We start from the raw sequence: 22982 nt of genomic DNA, 5'->3' as shown, positions 1-22982 counted from the left end.
CCACAGACGAGCATTTCTGTGCTGACCAATTACCTTCGAACTCCCACAGAAGAGAGTTTAAGTGGAGACCAACCATGACCTGATGAGTTGGAGGTTCCAAATGATGAGCGGCTGCTCCTTAAGGCCAGAAGTCCTGTGGAAATGGAAGTGGAGCCAGATATTTCAGGGAGGCCTCTTGATACATAATGTTATTCTAGGAGCTATTATACAGAGACTTCTTGCAGACCCTATGAAAATGCTAGGCTTCCTGTTACAACATTCAGTCCTTATATGTGTGCAGTTTAAATCCTGGGGTGGTCATTAGTTTTGGTTGTTGACTTGACACACTGGAGAATCACCTGAGAATAAATCTTACTGAGGGATTGTCTAGACCCTGTTGGCTGGTCGGCATGCCAGTGATGTTATCCCTATCATGTTCTTTGCAAAAATAATACCTGCCCATGGTAGGAGGCACCATTCCCTAGGAAGGGGGCTTCTGGATTGTATAAGAATGGAGAGAGTAAGTGAAGGTTAGTAGGCATGCATGTGTCCTTTAAACTCTGTTCCTCATTATGGATGTGATGCAATCAGCTCTCTTAAATTTCTGTCTCTGTGTTTTCCCACCTAAGGTTGATTATAAACTGAATTGTGACCTATTATAAAATCTGTCTTCAATAATTTGTTCATGTAAGGATACTTTACCACAGAAATGTAGGGGAAGTAAGACACTAGGGTATCATGGTACTGTGTCCACATAGAAACTATAGGAATGAATGGACAATATCATTCCATAGGGTAGTGAGACACTCTTCAGTTCACTTCCAAGTACCAATAGGTACCTCATTGTTCAACATCGTCTCAAGAAAACTGCTATAGAGCTGAGGGGGAGGAAGCACTGTAATGTGGCCTAAAGGCTTACATGGGTCCCAGGGGTTACATGGCCATCTGTGAGGTCTCATCTTTCACATCACTCCATGGTTCAGGGTCCTCATTAGGTGCAAAGCTCAGTGGTCCTACAGGAGGCTTGGCAAAGGGAATTCCCAGGAAGGCGTGGACATCAGATTTAGTGGCTTTCACGTGGACAAGGCTGCCTCTCACCTGGCCTGTGTGCGTGTTCCTGATGGGGCTGGCTGAGTCCTGGCCTGTAAGTGAAGAGATGCCATCAGCTGTCACCACACTTGGGGATTTCTACCTAATCATCACCATGGTATGTGGGACCTTGTAAGGTAGTCTGTAGCCTGGATGAGCAAGGCTTACTCTGGAGACCCAGAAGAACATTCTACAAGTGACAGAACCTATGAGCCATGCTCCCAAACTACTGGCCCCTCAAATCCATAATTCTGTGGCTATCAGTCATGTATGGCCATGCCCCAGGCCCCTAGCATTCTGGCTGTACTCCACCCCTACAGTCACCTGGCTACGCCAGGCTTTCCTTACCCCATTGTTATCTGGCTGTTGCCAGGCAACCTGGCCTACTATTAAAAAAGGCTTCATTCCCATCCTCTCTCTCTTGCCTCTCTCTCTTCTTCCTCTCATCCTTGCCCTTGTCTCCCTGTTTCCCCTCTTTCCATGTGGTAATGGCCAGCTCTCATCCCTCTATCTTCTCTTTCTCCCTTTACTTTTCTATCTTCTTTTCTCTTCCTACTTTTCTACAATAAAGCATTGAAACGATGAATTGTCTCATCTTATCAAACCCACTGTATAAGAACATGGAGCAGGCCTCAGCAATTCCAGCCACCAGGGAAGAACACAGCTTCTTATCAGTTAAGCTTCCTCTACAGGTACCCCGGAGGCCCATGCCAGAATGGCACTGCCTTCTGAGCAAGGACTCCCCCTCCCCACTAGCCAGGCAGCCTCTTGGTCTACGGGTACTCAGGTACCCACACCCGATCAAGTGTGTGAGCCTAGTCAGTGTTCCCTGATGCATGCCTTGCACACCAGTGTTCCCCCTATGTGGGCTTTGCCCGCTAGTCTTCTCCTATGCAGGCTCTTCCACCATCTCTGCTTCCCTTTTTGTCCCACAAGGGTACATGGGGAAGGTAACCTGTTTCATTTCAGTTCAGCAGTAGGATGTGGAAATGTAGGCTTCTGGATTCCCTGGGACAGAAACCTTGTTCACTGACCCTATTGCAAACTGACAGGGCACTTCCTGAGTCAACACAGTGACAGGTTCTGAGCCACTTGGCATTATGCAGGAACTATTGCCATTATCCAAGTTCAGTGGGATTTCTATCCACAACCACACACACAGGAGGGACATGTCCTGCTTGTTTGTCTGTCCCTGTTTCCTCCTCTGTATGTGCTAACCTCAGACATCTCTGACCCCTGTGTGCCCTGTTGGGACATTAGATAGCACACAGTCCCCATGCTGTCACCTTTCATTCTTTACTAAGCTTCTTTCCCCTCCCTGATGCCTTCTATCCCCAAGCTCAGCCTCTGACTACGAAGTCCTGGGTTATCTCTGACCCTGGTTTCCTCTGCTCATGTAGATAGTCTCACCATGCACATGCTGGAGAAGCAGGAGCACAGTGGCTACAACATACAATCACCAAGTCTAGCCAAAGGCATGGTTGAATCTCAGGCCTAAACCTGTGCTGCTGCAGATGAGATTCACTCAGCAGGAAACAGAACAGATTGGCCTGGCCCAGACAGGAATTTGTTCCTTTTGGGGTGTAGGTGATACAGTGTTGTTCCTTTAATATATGATTGTTCAATCTGTGACATTTGATTGGATGGGGCAAAGTTCTCCTTGTAGAAGAACTGATAAGTTAGAAGCCACAGGAAGCCTAGAGCTAGCAGGCAGGGCAAAGCCACCTCTGCATATTGTGTTCCATCCCTGGCCTCTTGAACAGACACAACATGGCATCTGAAGTCCTTCTGAAAGGTCAGGATCCCTGACCTCCAAAATGGAGTCATCATGTTTCCTAGGTCTTTTACATTACAACATATCACAAGTGTTGCTGTGAAGATAGAGGAACAGAAAGCTATAACAGGAGAAACCGTGGGGCTCCAGTCATGATCATAGTCAATCACAGTCATGATGCCAACATAAAAGATAAGTACAAGGGCCAGAGCTCCGAGTGTGCCTTTCAGCCTCAAGAGTCCTCTGTGCTGACAGCAGTCATAGAATAGTGAGTCCACCCTGGAGGCCCTTGTCCATTATGGTGACCTCAGACTCAGATATACAATCCCCCAACCTCAATTAGGTCATGATAACTTCATTGAAAGACACTGAAATTCTGATACTTCTGCCTCCACCTCCAACATGGCCTCTCACACTGCCAGCTCCTGTTTAGATCAACTTCACAGTCATGTGTCCATTGGCAAATATTTTACCCTTTCCTACCATTTAGTTATGTGTTGTGTGCCTGTATGGGTACTTAGGTTCCAGCACATACATACAGAGTTGGGAAAACAATTTATAGCAGTCACTTCTATCTATTCACCATATGGGTTCAGGCACCAAACTTATGCTATTATGCTTGGCAGTAAACTCCCTAACTAGCTAAGTCCCAGTGCCAACCTCACCCCACCCCACCCCACCCCACCTCCACCACAATCTGACCTCGATGGGTTCTGGTATACATGTCCAGAATAGGAGTTTCAGAATCAAAAGTCCTAGTAAGCTATATAAAAGAATATACAACCGGGAGTTGATAACTAGCCACACCTGACTTCCTGGAAGAAGTGGTGTAGAAGTCAACATGGGGTAGTCTTTTGCATCTGAGATTTGGCTTTGGTTCTATGGGTTCATCACCAGAGACTATACAATCCCATAGTCCAGCACTGCAGGATTTCCTTTATAGCCCTGGGTTCTCCTTCCTCCCTGATAAAGTGTTGTTCTTCCAATAGATGCTTGTCCAATCTGTAATCCCAGGCTTTTCTGGAGGATGTTCTACTTTAGGGGATTCAAACATTTCCAACTCCTTCAATCTCTGAGCCAAGCAGTTAATTTGTTTCCTGAACCTTCTTGTGCTTTTACCTAAGTCTGAACTGTTTTGTAGTTCAGCTGGAGGAATGTCCTCTTATCCTCTGCAAAGGACAGTTACCAGCATTCACAGGCCAGAGACATGGTAAAAAATGTTGATTGGAGAAAGCCCAGGTTCTCTTCTGTTGAGGGAGTCAGGGACACAGGCCAAATGACAGACAGACAGACAGACAGACAGACAGACAGACAGACAGACACTGAAACAGAGGTCGAAAGGCAGAAGCTCAAAGTTCATCGAAACATCTGCATTGAGACACCACTCCACACCCATTTAGCATATTCAGAATACTAGGCAGTATAATCAATCCTGAGCATTCTGCCAATTTCTGTCCCTGTGGATAAACCAAGCCTGGGAGGTATAGAGGGGGATGGGCCATAAATCTTTTTCCTCTTCTTGTTGCCAGTGGTTCTGTTCCCAGCTGTTCAAACAAACAACATTTAGAACAACTGGCCACCAGTGAATCTGCCTAGAAGGTACTGATGACCTCGCAGAACCTGGCAACAGCAGGCAAGAGACCAAGGGGGAGGCAAGTCCAGCCTGCTTTGTGGGGAAGCTGCTTTTATGGGGCTAGAGTTCACCAGAGATCTCAAATGGGGGTTTGGAGTAAGGTGCTGCCCACACACACCCTGATCACACCACCTTGCTATCTCAGCTCTAAGAAGGACTTGAAATGGTTAACACACCCAAAGTACATGCTGTTTATCCTGGAAACCAAGCCCCAAGTGAGGTTCATGGGGAAGGAAATCCAGGGTTTCTTGGTTCAGCTGTAGATTATAGGCCTGGGAGCTTCTGCCTGCCTTAGAGGCAGCCAGTACCTCATGCTTTTGAAGAGTCCTTTTGAAGAGTACCATTGCACCTCCCTATTCTGAAAGCAACACATCAGTATTCTTTAGCTGCATGAAGTTATACTGCTATTGTCCAAGTCAGTAGCAGCTACAGCTTCAGTCATACAGAGAGTAAACATCCCATTTCCTCCCCTGACCTTTAGATCCAACACTACTAAGAGCCATTCATACTCGAATGGCTCCTAGTATTGGTGTTGGGGGAGGGGCTCTGGCATCACAGACCTTTTGTTTGGTAAATGGGCTAGCCCTTTGGAGTTAGTAGGGCATTAGGCGATGCCCATTTCCCATACTGCCATCTCTACCAGCTCCTTCCTCACTGGCACTTTCCCTCCTGTGGTCTCAGCCAACAGCTCTTCATCAAGTAAGTGTTGGCAGCTTGGACATGGGTCCCCCATTCCTCCCTTAGTAGTCTTGCCATGCACATAAAAGAGAGGAGAAGCAGAAGCTCTCAGGTTGTAGTATTGAGCCATACAGGAAGTCTGTCTGATAGCAGAATTCCCTTCCAGCCCTGAGTCTGCACTGCTGTGGGATTGACCATAGATGTATGAACTTTGCCCTGACAGGAGCTTGGCACTGAAGGAGAGTAGGCAGAGTTGGGCCAGGCGCTAAGACAGGCCAAGGTCTATTGAGAGGGCCGTGTGCTGGGAACCAATGACCAGTAAGTGAGGCAAAGCTGCCTCCCATTCCTGCTCTTCCTTTAGTCCCCTTGGAAGGCACAGCAGAGGTTCTGATGCCCCCTCTCCAAACCTAGAGGCACCATTTTCAGAATTATTGCGGTGAGAGGTCAATGGAAGTACTGGGGTAAAGAGGAGGGGGCAGAAGTTACAAAGTGAGAAGTCAGAGGGTTTTCCTGAATAGATTGGTAATCGGGATGTCACAGGTGCCAAGGAAGTGGAACCTGAGGGTCTGTGATCTGGGGAAAGGGGAACTACATGTATGTGCTCATCACCTTGAAAACTCCTCCCCGTTTTCAGGACTTAATCGTTTCCTGCCTTGCTGTCTGTACTGGCTGGTGTTATGTGTCAACTTGACACAAGCTGGAATTTTCACAGAGAAAGGAACCTTCCTTGAGGAAATGCCTCCATGAGCTATAAGACATTTTCTCAGTTAGTGATCAAAGGTCAGTGGGCCCAGCCTATTGTGGGTGGTGCTATCCCTGAGCTGGTGGTCCTGGGTTCTATAAGAAAGCAGGCTGAGCAAGCCAGGGGAAGCAAGCCCAGTAAGTAGCACCCCCCCCCCCCCATGGCCTCTATATCTGCTTCTGCTTCCAAGTTCCTTGCCTGTGTGAGTTCCTGTCCTGATTTTCTTTGGTGATGAACAGCAACGTGGAAGTATAAGCTGAATAAACCCTTTCCTCTCCAACTTGCTTCTTGGTCATGATGTTTTGTGCAGGAATACAAAACCTGACTACAACAGTGTGTTTCCATAAAAAGGCAGAAATTGTCCTTTGTAGTTCTGAGAAGAACTGCACTGGAATTTTTTCGTGGGCAGTACATTGAATCTATAGAATCTTTTTCATAGGATTTTTTCCTATGTTAGTCATAACAGTTCATGAGCATGGGAGATCTTTACATCTTCTGATATCGTCTTCAATTTCTTTCTTCAATGACTTGAATTTTTATCTTGAGTTTCCTCAGACATTATATATTATTTTCAGCTATTGTGAAAGATATTTCCCTGATTTCTTTATCAGTCACTTGTCTTTGCATATTGGAGGGTGACTGATTTTTGTGAGCTAATTTTGTATCCAGCTACTTTGCTGAAAGTGTTTATCAGCTTTTGAAGTTATCTGGTGGAACTTTTTGGATCAAATATGCATATTTTCATAATAAGTGAAAATACAGGTGCTTTGACTTCTTCCTTTCCAATATGTATCCCTTTGATCTCTTTCAATTGTCTTATTGCTTTAGCTTAGAATTCAAGTGCGATAGTGAATAGGCATGGAAAGAGTGGACAAATTTGTCTTATTCCATTATAATATTGGTGGAATCGTTTTCATTTTCTCTCCATTTAAGTTGGTGTTGCCTATGGCCTCATGCTAAACCACCTTTATAATGTTGAGGTACATCTGTAATCTCTTCAGAAACTTTATCAAGACACCTATTGGACTATGTCAAAGGCCGTTTTTGCATATAAGGAGTTGACCATGTGGTTTTGTTTTGGTTTTTTTTTGTTGTTGTTTTTTTTGTTTGTTTGTTTTTAGTTTGTTTGAATGGTACATTACACTTACCAATTGTCTGTGTTGAGCCATCCCTGCATCTCTGGGATAGAGTCTACTTGATCATGGAGGATGAACTTTCAATATGTTCTTAGGTTCAGATTGCAAGTATTTGATTATTTTTATACATATGTTTATGAGAAAAATTATGGTTTTAGTACCAAAAATAACTGTGGTTTCATAAAATGATTTGGACAAGGTTCCTTCTGTTTCTATTTTGTGGGATAACTTGAGGAGCATTGACACTAACTCTTTTTTTTTCTTTCAATGTCAATTTTATTCGATATAATTTATTTACATTTCAAATGATTTCCCCTTTTCTAGCCCCCCACTCCCCGAAAGTCCCGTAAGCCCCCTTCTCTTCCCCTGTCCTCCCACCCACCCCTTCCCACTTCCCCGTTCTGGTTTTGCGGAATACTGCTTCACTGAGTCTTTCCAGAACCAGGGGCCACTCCTCCTTTCTTCTTGTACCTCATTTGATGTGTGGATTATGTTTTGGGTATTCCAGTTTTCTAGGTTAATATCCACTTATTAGTGAGTGCATACCATGATTCACCTTTTGAGTCTGGGTTACCTCACTTAGTATGATGTTCTCTAGCTCCATCCATTTGCCTAAGAATTTCATGAATTCATTGTTTCTAATGGCTGAATAGTACTCCATTGTGTAGATATACCACATTTTTTGCATCCAGACACTAACTCTTATTTGAAATTCTTGTAGAATTCTCCACTAAAACCAATTGGCCTTGTGCTTCTTTTGGTTGGGAGGCTTTTACAAATTGCTTCTATTTCACTGGGGGTTATAGATCTATTTGAATTGCTTATCCTATTTATTCAACATTGGTAAGTGGTATGTCCTGGGAAAATTATCTTTTTCTTTTAGCTTTCCAAAATTGGTGGAGTATTGGTTCTTAAAGTATGTTCTTAGGAGTCTCTGGATTTCCTCAGTGTCTGTTGTTATGTCCCATTTTTTATTTCTAGTTGTGTTAATTTGAATCTTCTCTCTCTACCTTTTAATTTTTTTGGAAAAGGGTTTGTCAAAGTTCCTGATTTTTTTAAATAACCATCTCTTTGTTTTGTTGATTTTTTTAGTATTATTTTTTTGGTATCTGTACAACTGATGTTTTCCCCTGGGTTTGATTACTTCTGCCATCCCAAGGAACCCATGAAAATTGCATCCATGAAATGCGATTACGATCAGTGTACCCTTTGTTTTAAAAACAGACAACCAGCCTGCAGAAAAAACGGGGAATTGGCAACTCCTCTGGTAATACCTCACAACTTCCATGGACAAGGCATCATAGAACAAGCCCATTTATCAATCAAATAACAATAAAAGAAGGGGATACAGGTAGACATAGGGCTAAAGTCTCATGACACATTAACACATGCTTTATTGACACTTAGTTTTTAAAACTTTGATAAGTTAAGCCCATTTCCTGCCTATAAGCAGTGGGATACCATGTTGCCCTGCATCACCCCTCTATACTTGATTTCCTGGAAGGATTTCCTACCAACATCTGGGAGGATCAACCTCACAGATAATCACGAGATGAGGGTTTGCTTGTCCTTTTCCCTAAAGGAGCTGAAAGAGGGAACAGATGACACCTCTGAGGATCAAATTTCAGATCCTCTCTCTAAGGGAGTCTGACGGGGAAGAGTACTACTGCACCTATGGGGCAGCACTCTCTGGACTACAGATGAAGAGGGGGAGGCCAACAGAGAATACACTGCAGGAGAGGATGTCCTCAATCAGCCCTTGTGCAAGTGATTTGGGGGAGCCTCAAGGCCCTCATTAACCAACCCCAGAGAATGTCCCCTGAAGGGGAAGGGACAGGACCTTATACCTATTCTTGTTCCTGTGTGCAATTAAAACAGTCAGCACACAGACACAAGCTACTCCCTTTTATGGGAAGTAGTGAGAAACCCACCAATTCTACTCCCTGCGAGTTGGGATTTCAGACTCCCTGGAAGGTGCTGCAATAACCTGCTGATGAGAGAAAACCCTTTTCCAGTTAATTCCACTCTAGAAGTAGCATTTAATGGCTCATACTCTCTTATGGAGGGCCTGGTGGGGATTCTGCCTATGAAATTGCTTGTCCACTGCACTTTGATGCTCTAGCCAAAGTAGCAACAAGTGATATTTGCAATTGGACTAACTGTTGATGTGGACTCCAGAGATGTTGGGCTGTTCCCAGTTATGCACCTTCTGTAGGTTATGACTCCATGACTCATTTCTGGCATGTATAAATGGTTCAATGGCAGGTATTAATGCATTTTTCTCAATAACCGCCCCCCCCAAACACCTCTCTTTTAGACAACATCTTTGCTCACCTGGAGCTCTCCTCAATATGTGATTCATGGACTTTGTATGGAGGATGGTACCTTTGGACAGAATGGAAATCTACTTACACTGGATGCCTCTGAACTGACTTGCTGGTACCAGCAGCCTCCTGAATGGCATTCTGGGGGCAAGAATTTTGCAACACATTTGACTAATCTCTGATTTATTTTTTCTCAGCAAGCCCCATGACCAGATGATTGCTGGCCTCTCCTATCACTCTGAGGCCAGCCATACCTCTGTGGCCCCTGGTTCTGTATGGATTATTGGCCATCCTTCCCTATTAAGAATGGCTTCGTTTATGACTTACTCTTTGAAGACCCAACCAGAGCTTTCTCAGAAGTTCATTGGACTACCAACTGCATCTCTCTTGGCTGTCCAGATCCCAATTTGACCTATACAGGACATCCCTGTGTGAGATCTCCTTTTTTCTTTCTTGCCTGGTTCCAAAGTGACACTTTTCAATGCCAAGTTAAACTTTTCAGAGATGAACTGCATTCTCTTCCCTTGTGGGGATCCAGTGAATGGGGATACTGCCATGTTTCTCCGAAAACTTCCACCAATCTGGGTCCTGGCAAATGCCTCTGATGGCTGGACTGGGTAACTTGTCAGCTTCAATCATGTCCCATCCCTACATTGTTAAAAAAGAGATTTTGGTATATCTGCCATCATTGTTGACACAGTGGTAGGACTCTTAGCTGTAGCTAAGAATTTCTTGGAAAAGCTGGCTATTGCTGCAGGAATCTTGGCACAATAAAGGGGTCATGATAACCTAACCACAGGTGAGCACCATTTGACCTAGCCCACTCAAGTGAGCTTTGCATGTACTGATTATCTAACTATTTGATTAATCTTTAAGCTAGGATATTTCTTTCTAAAAGCAGGCCAGAAAAGGCAGGCTAGAAATGGCTGAAAGGAGGGGGTTTTGAAATCTAAGTAAGAATGGCTCCTGGTATCGAGATCTCCTGGCATCGAGATCTAAATGAGAATGGCTCCTGGCATCTCCTCCTTCTCTGTATTAGAGAGCAGAGGTCAGATGGCCATTGAATAAAAGCAGATGAGGCACTAAGAGAATGGGGCAGCGCCTGTCTTAGGATCATCCCAGTCATCCATAATCCCGTTCCCATCTGGATGTCTCTGCCAGCCCCCAGAGACTCCTGTCTTAGGTGGGAGTGGCCCTGGGAAGGTGCCTGTCCTTGGCTAACTGCCCAGCAATGTTATTATTACTGGTGCCTTGAGCTTGTGGGCTCCTTCTGGAGTCCTGGCTGGAATGGCTGTGACAGATATGCTCTCTCTGCCAGGACACTCAAATGTGCTGTTTGGGCTCTTCTGCCCTGGGAGTTTGGGTAACCATCTCTCAATCCTCCATAGGCAAACGATGATAATGAACCTGAATTGGCTTGGCTGCCAAGTTATCTACCTATTTTTTTTTAATCTGGGTAGTGAGGCATTTAAAAGCCTATGGTCCAAAAGAACATAACAATAATAGTCCTACAAAGGGTCCTAGGATATTGGGTAAAAGTGGAGTGAGCCATGGAGAGGTGGAAAACCAATTTTTATACCAACTTTTTTTCTGTTCTCTTTCTCTCTTACATTTTTCTAGTCCTTTGACTTTTTTCATGCTATCTCTTACAACTCCTGTTATACTAGTATAAAAAGAGCATTCTTCTTTTAAAGCTGCACAAAGTCCACCCTGTTGGAGGAACAAGAGATCAAGTCCTTGCCTATTTTGGAGGACAACCTCAGCTAGGGAGTTAACGGAGTTGGAGAGATCAATTATCTCTTGTTGAAGTCATTGGGCATCTTGATCTATGGTGGCACTTAGCTCTGTGTACCTAGAGTTAGAAAGAACAAGGGAAGAAATACATGTCCCTGCTCTCACAGCTTCAAGGCCAAGTAGGACAGAGATAGTAACAGCAGAGATAAGTTCTCTGCAGGAGCGGCTCAGAGTGGTGGAGTCTCCAGTGGATGTGGATTGATCCCACAGGTGAAAAAATTCTTCAGAGTGATAATAAACTAAACAAGAAACCATCTTAATAAGGATGTAAAACTCAGGGCTCTCTCCATTCTTTCGATTTTGAAAAACCGAGGTGGAGAGGCAAGGTGTAAGGCTATCAAGGCACAATCACCAGGTTCCATGGGGGGAGGGAGAATAAAATAATTGCCAGGAGGGGGAAATAGGTTTCATTACACAAGTGAGTGTAAACTGATGGGACATTTGTTCCACTAGAGATCACACAAAGTCCCAGGCCAGATATTTGGGTTAATGAAAGACCTGACCAAGTGCCCTTTTGCCAACAGCAGTGTGTCAGCATGGAGGGGATCAGCAAGAACAGCAAGTCATTCATAAAAGGGTGGTTGGGAATAGTAGCACAACCAGCAATCTTGAACAAGTTCAGGGGAAATTTCATTTAAGGCAAGAAAAGTCTGATTACTAAAGAGAGGACAAGATTTTTAGTGGGAGCTGGCTGCACAGGCAGAATAGTGGCTGATGGCCTAGCTGGTGGCTGGAGGGGAAATACAGAAGGTAGGGGGTGCCTTTAAGAGAAGGAGCACAGGTGGTGTCCTAGTCAATTCCTTTAGGAGGAACAGGACGAGGTACTAACACAGGATTAGGTCCCATTGGAACTGGCTGGGCATGATGCAAAGGCTCTTTAAGGAGCTTAATAGAGAAAATAATACCTGCATCAAAGCCAAGTACATAAAGATGAAGACCCCATTCATAACCTTTTTGCCAATATAGATTAGGAGATTTTGCATAGGTGGTAAACTTAATTCGTAAAGGTGTGCACTATCCCTTTGTAGAGGGATTAGAGGACTTGCAAGTTTCATCATCTGTTAGAAAACTAGCTGGGGGTATAAAATTGTGTTTTACATGGATGTAATCCCACGAGGAGAAGTCCAGCAGCTATCCCAAGGGTCCCAAACAACCAAAGTAAATCCTGTGAATGTCTTAAAGAAAATAAATGGCAGGCCATATTCTATTTGGCCTACACTTGAGATCTGTAAAATTTAAATATTTTGCCTTTGATACCCTGAAGAGGGGGGCAATCAGCAGTAGCCAATATCTCCCCTTTAATCTGTTTATAATTTGTCCAATTTTCAGCTAAATAAAATTGACATGCAAAGAGGGATGTTGAGTCTGTAGATGTCTGTGATGTTAACATTAGTAGGAGGCATCCAAAGGTGATGAGGACTGTGGCCATTTTTAATGATTACAATCAGCACCATTCTTTGTCTCACCATTAGCATATTCTGGCAGTTAGCATGTTCCTTTGCCATCCTGCAGAAAAAACACAAACATGCCCTCTTCTCCACACTCAGAGAGTTCCCTGGCATTGAAATTTAAAAATTTTGTGATATACAGAGATGTGATTCTCCCCTCTTTTATTATAAAAATATTGTTTTAAAGTTCTATGGGCCTGTTCAACAATATCTTGTACTTGAGAATTATGAAGAATCTCAGTAATATGACTACTATTAAATTGTTAATATTAAACATCTCAAATGACTGACTGTAATAGTCAGTTATAATATTTGTCTTAATCTGATTTGGAACATCTAATATAGAAAAATAACATATGTAATGACTAATTTTATTTTGTTGTTGTTGTTTCTTCTGTTAAAACAGTTATAACTAGAAAGCTTGAAAAGCTGTCAATATTCATATATATATTTTTAATTAATATTTTTAACTTGAATTGTATTTGTGTAAATAATTGTAAATTTTAAGAATTAGTAGAATTAAAATAAGAAACAATTTCAAGCAATGGTAAGCCATTATATATATACATATATATTATCAATATATAAATTAAAAGTTTGATTTTTAACATTTAAAAAATAGCAGCTAGAGCACCCAATTTAATTATCTGTGTTGGCCCTTTCAGAAGCAGTTTTTTCCCTCCAGCTGTGTTTGATTCCTAGCTAAGAATGTGGGGCACCTTAAATCAGCTTCCTCTGTGTAAACTGTGACTAGCAGGACTGCCAGCAGATAATTTTTTTTTACCATTGTTTTCTTTTTAACATGAAACATCAAATAATCATCCACACAACAGACAAACATAAATTGACAGACATATAGACAGATTGGTGCACCAATATACAGACAATAAGCAGAGAGGGAACTTGATGTCCCAAAGAGATCCAAATATCCTAACCAGAATTAAAGATATCTCCAGTAGGATCCAGAGAGGAAGCATGATGTCTCCTACTTTCCTCTCCTCCCCAGGAGACTTTTGAAATAGCTTTTAACCATTTTTTTGATACCACATCCTGAATGTGGAAAAACTGCTTTCCTGAAACCTGCTTTTTCTCTCTCTTGTTTAAGATTTAACTCTCTGTCTTCTGTTTTTTTCTGGGAATTCTTCCAGAGAAGGGAGGGGAGGCACAGAGGCAGCTACTGATAGTTTCTCCCCAGTTCCCTGTTTTTTTAACCTCTGTTGGGTTCATAAAAGAGAAAGGGTTAGAGAATGTGGTATATAGTGGAGTGGGGGAAGGGGGGTGCCTGGGAGAACACACACAGACATGGTATAGAATAGAGTTTATTTAGAACAGAGGATGCAAGTTAATGTGGTAGTGGAGGCAGAGAACATCAGAGAGAGAGCATGTAGAAAAGTAGAGATCAGCCATGACCCTGTGGTGAGAGGTGGGAGGGGAGGAGAGCCCAGGAGTTTCTTTGCAGGACTTACACTCTGCCAGTGAACAGTTTTTACTTTCAATTTCTCTGGCCACTTTAGCTGCCTCTAGCTTCTAAAGAACAAATTCTCCCCCAGAGAGCTCAGCTTGGGCAAGCTGGATAAATTCCTCAGGTGTGAGCCAGCCCTTAGTGGAAGATTCTAAGTGCCAAAGTGAAGGGAGCAGTCTGCCCATAGGACTTTAATTTTTCTAACATTTTAAAGTCAAGGTGCTTGCTTTGGCTCTGGCTTTTTCTGTGTATTTGTCTTTGAAATAAATCCTGAAGTTAGAGTCATCTGTCTCTCTAAATCTCATAGCACCTTTAAGAGGGCTACTTGCTCCCTGCGGCTCTCTACCATTTGGCAGTGAGAAGAAATTTCTTCAGTGGCTCTTCTGCTGGCAGCTTTCTCCTCCAAGTTGGCTTCTTCCCTGGAAGATAAAGTGTCAGCACCTGAATTATGACTAGATTTTAGAGTTTGTAAAGAAAGATAGACTTTGGTCCTTTTGAGAAGTTAGGGGGAAAGAGCAGATGAAAACAGAGACTGTTTTAAATCTCCCTCCTCCATTTCAATCACAACAGAAGCGGGAGGGATAAGAGAGCACAGAGTCAGTGTCCAGACGAGTGCTTTTTCAGAGAACGTTCTCCCTCAGAAACTAAATCCTGGAAGCAGTAGGAATTCTGAATAATATCATTAATCAGAGACTAGTAGTTAAAGGCAGTGACCAGCATTTTTTCCAGAGCAAAAGTTGTATAGTAATCTCTAAAACAGTCACCTACTATAGTCCATATTTTCTTATCTATGGTTCCTTCCTCTAGGAACCAGGGACTGATTTGTCCAACTTTTTTTTTCAACATAGCCCCTCGTGTCTTGAGAGATTCCTTGAGCCTTTAAACAGGCTGAATAAATGCTTGTCCCATGTCTCACCTTCCTGAGACATCACTGTGGAGATTTTTCCCTGGCCAAGCACTGGCAGGTCAACCATGCCTCAACCTAATCCGCCCCTGGAGCTGAGTGTGAAGAGCTCTTCCCTGGGTCCTACAGCTCCTTCTCCTTGATGACTCCACAGGGGCCTCACTGTTGGGCACCAGAGTGTCCCAACCCGCAGGACAGTCAACAGGGTCTCCAGACCACCTAAGAGAAGGCGAGAGACAAGAGACATGAGAGACAAACAGCAAGACAGTACTCTGATAAAGGTGTCAAATTTTATTTTTTACACAAGGCAATTTAAAGGGAAGCACACAAGGTTTGGGAGAGGTAAAGGGGGAACAATCTCAGGGGGCTTGCATCATTTCAGAAACAGTTTGTCAGAATTTCTGAGAAAAGCTGTCTATTGCTGCAGGAATCTTGGCACAATAAAGGGGTCATGATAACCTAACTACAGGTGAGCTCCATTTGACCTAGCCCACTCAAGTGAGCTCTGCATGTACTGATTATGTAACTATTTGATTAATATTTAAGCTAGGATATTTCTTTCTAAAAGCAGGCCAGAAAACGCAGGCTAGAAATGGCTGAAAGGAGGGGGTGGGGTTGAGATCTAAGTAAGAATGGCTCCTGGAAAAATCTTGCATGCTCATGGATTGACAGGATTAATATAGTTAAAATGGCCATCTTGCCAAAAACAATATACAGATTCAACACAATCCCCATCAAAATCCCAATTCAGTTCTTCATAGTTAGAAAGAGCAATTCTCAAAATCATCTGGAATAACAAAAAACACAGGATATCTAAAACTCTTCTCAACAGTAAAAGAACTTCTGGGGGGAATCAGCATCCCTGTCCTCAAGCAATACTACAGAGCAATAGTGTTAAGAACTGCATGGCATTGGTACAGTGACAGGCAGGTGGATCAATGGAACAGGATTGAAGACCCAGAAATGAACCCACACACCTATGGTCACTTGATCTTCAACAAAGGAGCTGAAAATATCCAGTGGAAAAAAGATAGCCTTTTCAACAAATGGTGCTGTTTCAATTGGAGGTCAGCATGCAGAAGAATGCGCATTGATCCATTCTTATCTCCTTGTACTAAGCTCAACTTCAATTAGATCAAGGACCTCCACATAAAGCCAGATACACTGAAACAAATAGAAAAGAAACTGGGGAAGACCATTGAGGACATGGGCACAGGGGGAAAGTTCCTGAACAGAACACCAATAGCTTTTGCTCTAAGAATTGATCAAGAATTGACAAATGGGACCTCATAAAATTACAAAGATTCTGTAAGACAAAGGACACCATCAAAAGGACAAATTGGCAATCAACAAATTAGGAAAAGATCTTCCCCAATCCTACATCTGACAGAGGGCTAATATCCAATATATACAAAGTACTCAAGAAGTTAGACCTCAGAAAACCAAATAACCCTATTATAAATGGGGTACAGAGCTAAACAAAGAATTTTCACCTGAAGTACTTTGGATGGCTGAGAAGCACCTTAAGAGAACCCTGCTATACTACTCCTGGGCATATACACAGAGGATTCCCCAGTATGCAACAAGGACACATGCTCCACTATGTTCATAGCAGCCCTATTTGTAATAGCCAGAAGCTGGAAAGAAACCAGGTGTCCCTTAACGGAGGAATGAATACAAAAAAATGTGGTATATTTACACAATGGCATACTATTCAGCCATTAGAAAAAAAACTAATTTATCAAATTCTTAGACAAATGAATGGCGCTGGAGAATATCATACTAAGTGAGGCAACCCAGTCTCAAAAGATCAATTATGGTATGCACTCGTTGTATATTAGCTCAGAAACTTGGAATACCCAAGACATAATCCACATATTAAATGATATCCAAGGAGAATGGAGGAGTGGCCCCTGGTTCTGGAAAGACTCAGTGCAGCAGTATAGGGGAATACCAGAACAGGGAAGTGGGAAAGGGTGGATGGGAAAATAGAGGGAGGGAAGAGCGCTTATGGAACTTTCGGGCAGTGGAGAGCTAGAAAAGGGGACATTATTTGAAATGTAAATAAAAAATATATCGAATAAATAAAAAAAAAAGAAATGTTCAACATCATTAGTCATTAGGGAAATGCAAATCAAAACAACCCTGAGATTTCACCTCACACCAGTCAGAATGATTAAGGTTAAAATCTCAGGACACAGCAGGTATTGGTGAGGGTGTAGAGAAAGAGGAACACTCCTCCACTGCTGGTGGGATTGCAAGCTGGTACAACCACTCTGGAAATCAGTCTGGCGGTTCCTCAGAAAACTGGGCAGGGCACTTCTGGGGGACCCTGCTATACCACTCCTGGGCATATACCCAGAGGATTCCCCTGCATGCAATAAAGAAACAGGCTCCACAATGTTCATAGCAGCCTTGTTTATAATAGCCAGAAGCTGGAAAGAACCCAGATGTCCCTCAATAGAGGAATGGATACAAAAATTGTGATATATATATATATATATATATATATATATATATATATATATATATATATATACACAATGCAGTACTATTCAGCCATAAGAAACAACAAATTCATGAAATTCTTAGACAAATGGATGGAGCTGGTGAGGTAACACAATCTCAAAAGAACACTCATGGTATGCACTCACTGATAAGCAGATATTAGCCTAGAAGCTTGGAATACCCAAGACACAATCCACATATCAAATGATGTCCAAAAAGAAGGAAGGAGTGGCCCCTGGTTCTGGAAAGACTCAGTGCAGCAGTATAGGGGAATACCAGAACAGGGAAGTAGGAAGGGGTGGATGGGGAAACAGGGGGAGGGAAGAGAGCTTATGGGACTTTCAGGGAGGGGGGATCAAGGAAAGGGGAAATCATTTGAAATGTAAATAAAGAATATATCGAATAAAAAAAAAAGACATTGCCCCCATTAATACTACTTATGTAGATGTTATTACCTTGGTCCAAATGGCCAGATTCTTTAAGTAGATAGGGTCAAAGCTACTCCCACTAGTTTCCCCTGCAAACCTTTTCATTTATGCTATTATTCTTGTTGGAGGTGAAATTGTGTTTTTCATAATCTGGGGGTGAAGTCATGGGTGTACCGTGCCAGTGTAAACACTCAGAAGAGCTGAGAAGGAACCCACACTGCACCAGGCTGCAGATGTTTGTGAGACTATTAGGGGCTGGACATGAAGAGCCATGGTGAGGACAGCCAGGAGTGCAGGGAAAAGGAGCAGCAGAGCAGCTGGGTCCATCAGGGCTCCACCTGCATCCAGGAGTGTCACGCCCACCCTTGCCGGCAAGGAGGTGGCAACACCAGGCAGTTTCTTCCTTCTTATGGTTTATTTTGGGAACCTTGAATTAACCTTATTTCTTGAATTAACTTTATTTCTTCTTTTGGTGGCCCCCAACTCTCTCCCTGCCTGACCTTATATAGCCTACTCAGCCCCGTCTGCCAAGAGAGATAGCCAGCCGCTTCCTCATTGGTGAACTAAGTGAGTTCTGCATTAGCATGTGTGATAACGAATACAGCACACTGCGCATGTACTAAAGTAATTTACTACCAGCTGCATCTGGCCAGCGCCATCTTGTAATGGAGATGAACAAAGGGTGCTTACTACATATCACCCTTTTTGTTTTAATAGAAGCCGTCCCAGGTCAGGGCTAATCGGGTCACTTGCATTCTGCTGACCAATGACCCCTGACTTTGGTCATCTCTGCCACGACTTGGTCTTACCCGTCAGAGGGTTACCCTATCGCTCACCGGGCCCCATATCATAGGTTGATCCAAGCGCCAAGAAGTTGCCCGTCTTTGGGTGTCATTGGATTCCAGACAGTATAGTATGTACAGTACTATATGCTCAGTGTACCCTGGAGAGAAGGCTTCTAAGATTTTAGAGAGGCCAGCCAAACAGAGACATCTTCCTGAGCGTCCATAGCTGCAAGAGCCTGATAAACTATGGCTCTATGAACTGCATGATCTCATCTAATGCGGCAGAAGCACAAAGGCAGACGAAAGCTGTTAAGCACATAAGGGCAGCTATAGCTAACATCCCAGCCCACTCTTTGATCCAAGAAAAGGCACTGGAAATCCACGAGGTCAGGTCCTCCATGGTGATTGGCTTTAGTCTTGTGGCATTAAGCGAAGCTATCTGAAATACAAACTGTTTGGTTAATAATTCTCCCTCAAGAGACCAATTTCCTTTAAGGAATTCACTGATATTGTACTGACTTTCTTTTAGAGCTGTCATAATCACCTGGAGAGGAGTAATACACAATCCTGGGGTATGTTTAACGCAAGATACCTACACCATTGTTACACGTGCATCAATTTCTTCTTGTAGGATATCTACTCTCTGATTCAAAAGTCGTATTCCAGCTTCTAAATGGGAATTATATTGATTTTGAGTCTGTAATGATCATGCAGACCACTCAACTATACTATTCACTACCTCTGCAGTCTGTACTTGAGATGCCATGGCAACTGCAGCAGTAGCAGTGGCTGCTGCAGATATAGTAATGGCTGTAATAATGGCAGCAGTAATACCAAAATCTCTCTTGACATGGAACAATTATCCTACAGGAAAAGTGTATGGGTCTTCTATAACTGGAATGGGCACAAACATGGGTAGGTGAACTACCAAGGCAGATCATTGCTGCCGTCCCAACATTCCGATAGCATTGTGTATGAGTACTGTTACAATCTGATACACCGCCGAGCTGATCCATGATGACAGTCCTTCAGCCAAAGACACATCCACTCGAGTGGAATTCATGGTCACGATGGCTATATGGAGTTGGTCCATCAGGGCGTCAAATTTACTAGCCCTATTTCCTAAAAGATACTTAGACATTTGTTTAGACAAATTCGCAGCTCTTGTAAAATTTTCATACTGAAAGTTGGTAATACATAAACTAGAATATTTCCACTGACATCCCAATTGGGCTAGCTGCCACAAGGTCTCAATTTGTTCTTGTACTAAATCAATTCTTTGGTTTATAACCATTAAGCCTCCTTTCAGTTGACCATTAAGGCTACTTGCACATCAATTGCATGAGCAACGCTAGATGACAGATTATTTAGGGTATGAGCCATCAGGTAACGTATTATCTCCAAATGCAAAGCATAGGCTACCAGACAAGGTCATATTTCTATTTTCACCTATTTTAGCTATTTCTTTATCTAAAGGTAAATAGGGAATATCAAAAGTTTTGTTAGCACTAAAAAGACTGGGAAACAATTTGGCATCATGGCGTATCAGCATGGGTTTGGGAAACACGGAGAGTATTCCCCATCTCTGCTCCATCCAAACCATCATCTGGCTCCTGCTGAGGATCAGTAGCAACAATAGGATCTTTATTTTTGTTGCACTTCTGGATCAATCTCTCAGGAATCCACACTGGGTCTTGTCGATCCTGAGGAAACACGCAAACAGAACTCCTCGCCCATGCTAAAACTGGGTCTGGGCCATTCCATAGACCAGTAAGCACATCTTTCCATTTTACCATTTCAGTCGATTGAGGGCAGTGAAGCGAATGTCGCTCAGCTGCAGACCGATTTTGTGAGTGCAGATTTAAAAAATTTAAAGTGAAAAGAGCTAATGAGAGTCGTTCCTTTGGTGTTCTTCCATTCCCTATTCCTCCTTTTTGTTTTATTAAACATTCCTTCAAGGTGCGGTGGGCACACTCCACAATGCCCTGACCTTGGGGATAATAGGGAAGGCCATGATTTAACTGTACATTCATTTGTTTGCAGAAAGACTGGAACGACTGAGCAGTATAAGCTGGACCATTATCTGTTTTTAACTGACAAGGCTGCCCCCAGGCAGCCCATGCTTCAAGGCAATGTCCAATCACATTGCGAGCCTTCTCTCCACTCATTACAGTAGCATAGATAATGCCAGAGCATGTATCCATAGAGATACATACTTTAAGGTTCCAAACTCAGATATATGAATCACATCTATCTGCCATAATTTTAGGCCCTTTGGATTAACTCCTAGACCTGGGGGATTGTGGAAAGCCGCGTGTATTCGCCATTACAAGATGGTGCCGGCTTCCACTGTGCCAGCTTCGCTTTCTTAGTAAACAAGCTATCTGCGCATGTGCAAGAGTATTTTTGCGCCAAATCTCTGCCCGTCCCGGGGCACTCGAATGAGGTCATGAGTAAACAGCCAATCAGGTGTGTACACGTCACACCAAAGGGTATATAAACCGCGTCCATGTTGGGTGCGGCGTCTCCCTCCACGAAAAGCGTCAATAAAGCTTGGCTGCAGAAGGATCCTATGTGCCGCATCGTTCTTGCTGACAAGACGGAAGCGCGGGACAGGGGATGGTGAAAAACTAAACACTGTTGGCACTCTAGCATGATCTGTCGTGCATCTGCACGGGAAAGATGGAATTTTTGTTGTAATGTCCTAGCTGAAACATAAAATTGTTGATGAAATTTTCGTGCAGCTTCCAGGGATGAGGCCAGGAAGGCATATTCCATTCTGGTGCATCGATCAACAAGGTCATTGCCCTTACTCAGCTGGCCTGGCAGACCAGAATGGGCTCTAATATGTTGTATAAAGATTTTGAATCCCTGGACCAGATAATTTTCTGTAATTCCTTCATTAGGTGGCTCACCGTACCTAACAGCATTCACCACATAAGATGAATCCGAAAGTAAATTACATGGAAAGGAGCATTTTTTGAAAACTTCTAACACAGTTTGCAACTCAACCACTTGTGGGGAGCCAGGCTGATATTGGCACAAAACAGGCTCATTATGCTCGATCATATAAGCTCCACAGCCTGTTTTTGATCCATCTGTAAATATATTGGGGGCACCCGGCAAGGGTGCTTGTGCAGTTACTTTAGGAAACACCACAGGATGTTCCTTAAAAAATGAAAGCAAAGGATGTCTGGGATAATGATTATCTATTAATCCATCAAAACAGCAGCGCAATATGGCCAAGTCATCAATCATCCCACACAAAACCTGCACCTGAGAGGCAGTATATGGAACGATCAGTGATGTAAGATTCTTCCCAAAAAATTGTAGACATTGTTGTATCCCTAGAAGGGCCAATTTAGCAACTGCAATAGGGTAATGATCAATAGATTTTGCTGGTGAGGCTCTAGGATGCACCCACAACAGGGGACCTTCCTGCCATAGCAGGCCTGTAGGCTGCAAAAAGGTAGACAAACTGCATAAAGCAATTATCTTTCCTTCCTTGCAGCGAAAGAATACTGCGTTTCACAACCCTTGTTCTACTCTCTTGAGGGCTACTCTAGCCTCCTGTGTTAATATTCGGGGTGAATCCAAGGCTGAATTTTAATGCATTTATAATTTCTATATAGTCTTGTTAATGTTTTGTAGATCTAGGTTTGAACTTTATTTTGAACCACATCTGAGTGAATCTGTTAAAAATGTTCTTTTGGCCATAACTCTCTAGGTGAAGCCTGTAAGATAAGGCCAGACCTACACCCATCAGTCTTGTAAGGAGTAGCCTGTAACCAGACCCCATTGTATGAAGGTCAAATAACAAAAGGAACCTATAATATCAAAGCATAACTACAATTTTTTGAAAGCAAAACCCAGTTTTAAACAATCTTTTCTCCTTAAAATAATAGCAAACACATTATTTTCATATTGCAAAGTTTGTCTATCAGCTTGTGTGTTTGAGTGTATGACAGTGTAACTTATTGAAGAGACATTACTTTAAGTCTTATTTTTTATAAGTCTGAGTTCTAGGATAAGAATCTCATAAAACATTATGTCAATTTAGAAATACCTTAGAGACCTGTATTTCTTGGCTTCTGTCATGCCACGTGTTGCTTAAGATAGCTTTAACCCTAAATTGTCAGTTTTAAACTTACCTTTTGTTACCATCATTATATTTTTTAAATCATGTCCAATAACTTATGAGCCAATACTCTATAGTCAAGGCATGTAAAACATTTATACCTTTAAGACCAATTAGAAATAAAGATGAAGTGATTACACAAATCTCATTAATTTAAACC

The sequence above is a fragment of the Apodemus sylvaticus genome, chromosome 21 (genome assembly GCF_947179515.1).
Source record: "Apodemus sylvaticus chromosome 21, mApoSyl1.1, whole genome shotgun sequence".
NCBI lineage: Eukaryota > Metazoa > Chordata > Mammalia > Rodentia > Muridae > Apodemus > Apodemus sylvaticus.
Note: the sequence above shows the minus strand (reverse complement) of the source record.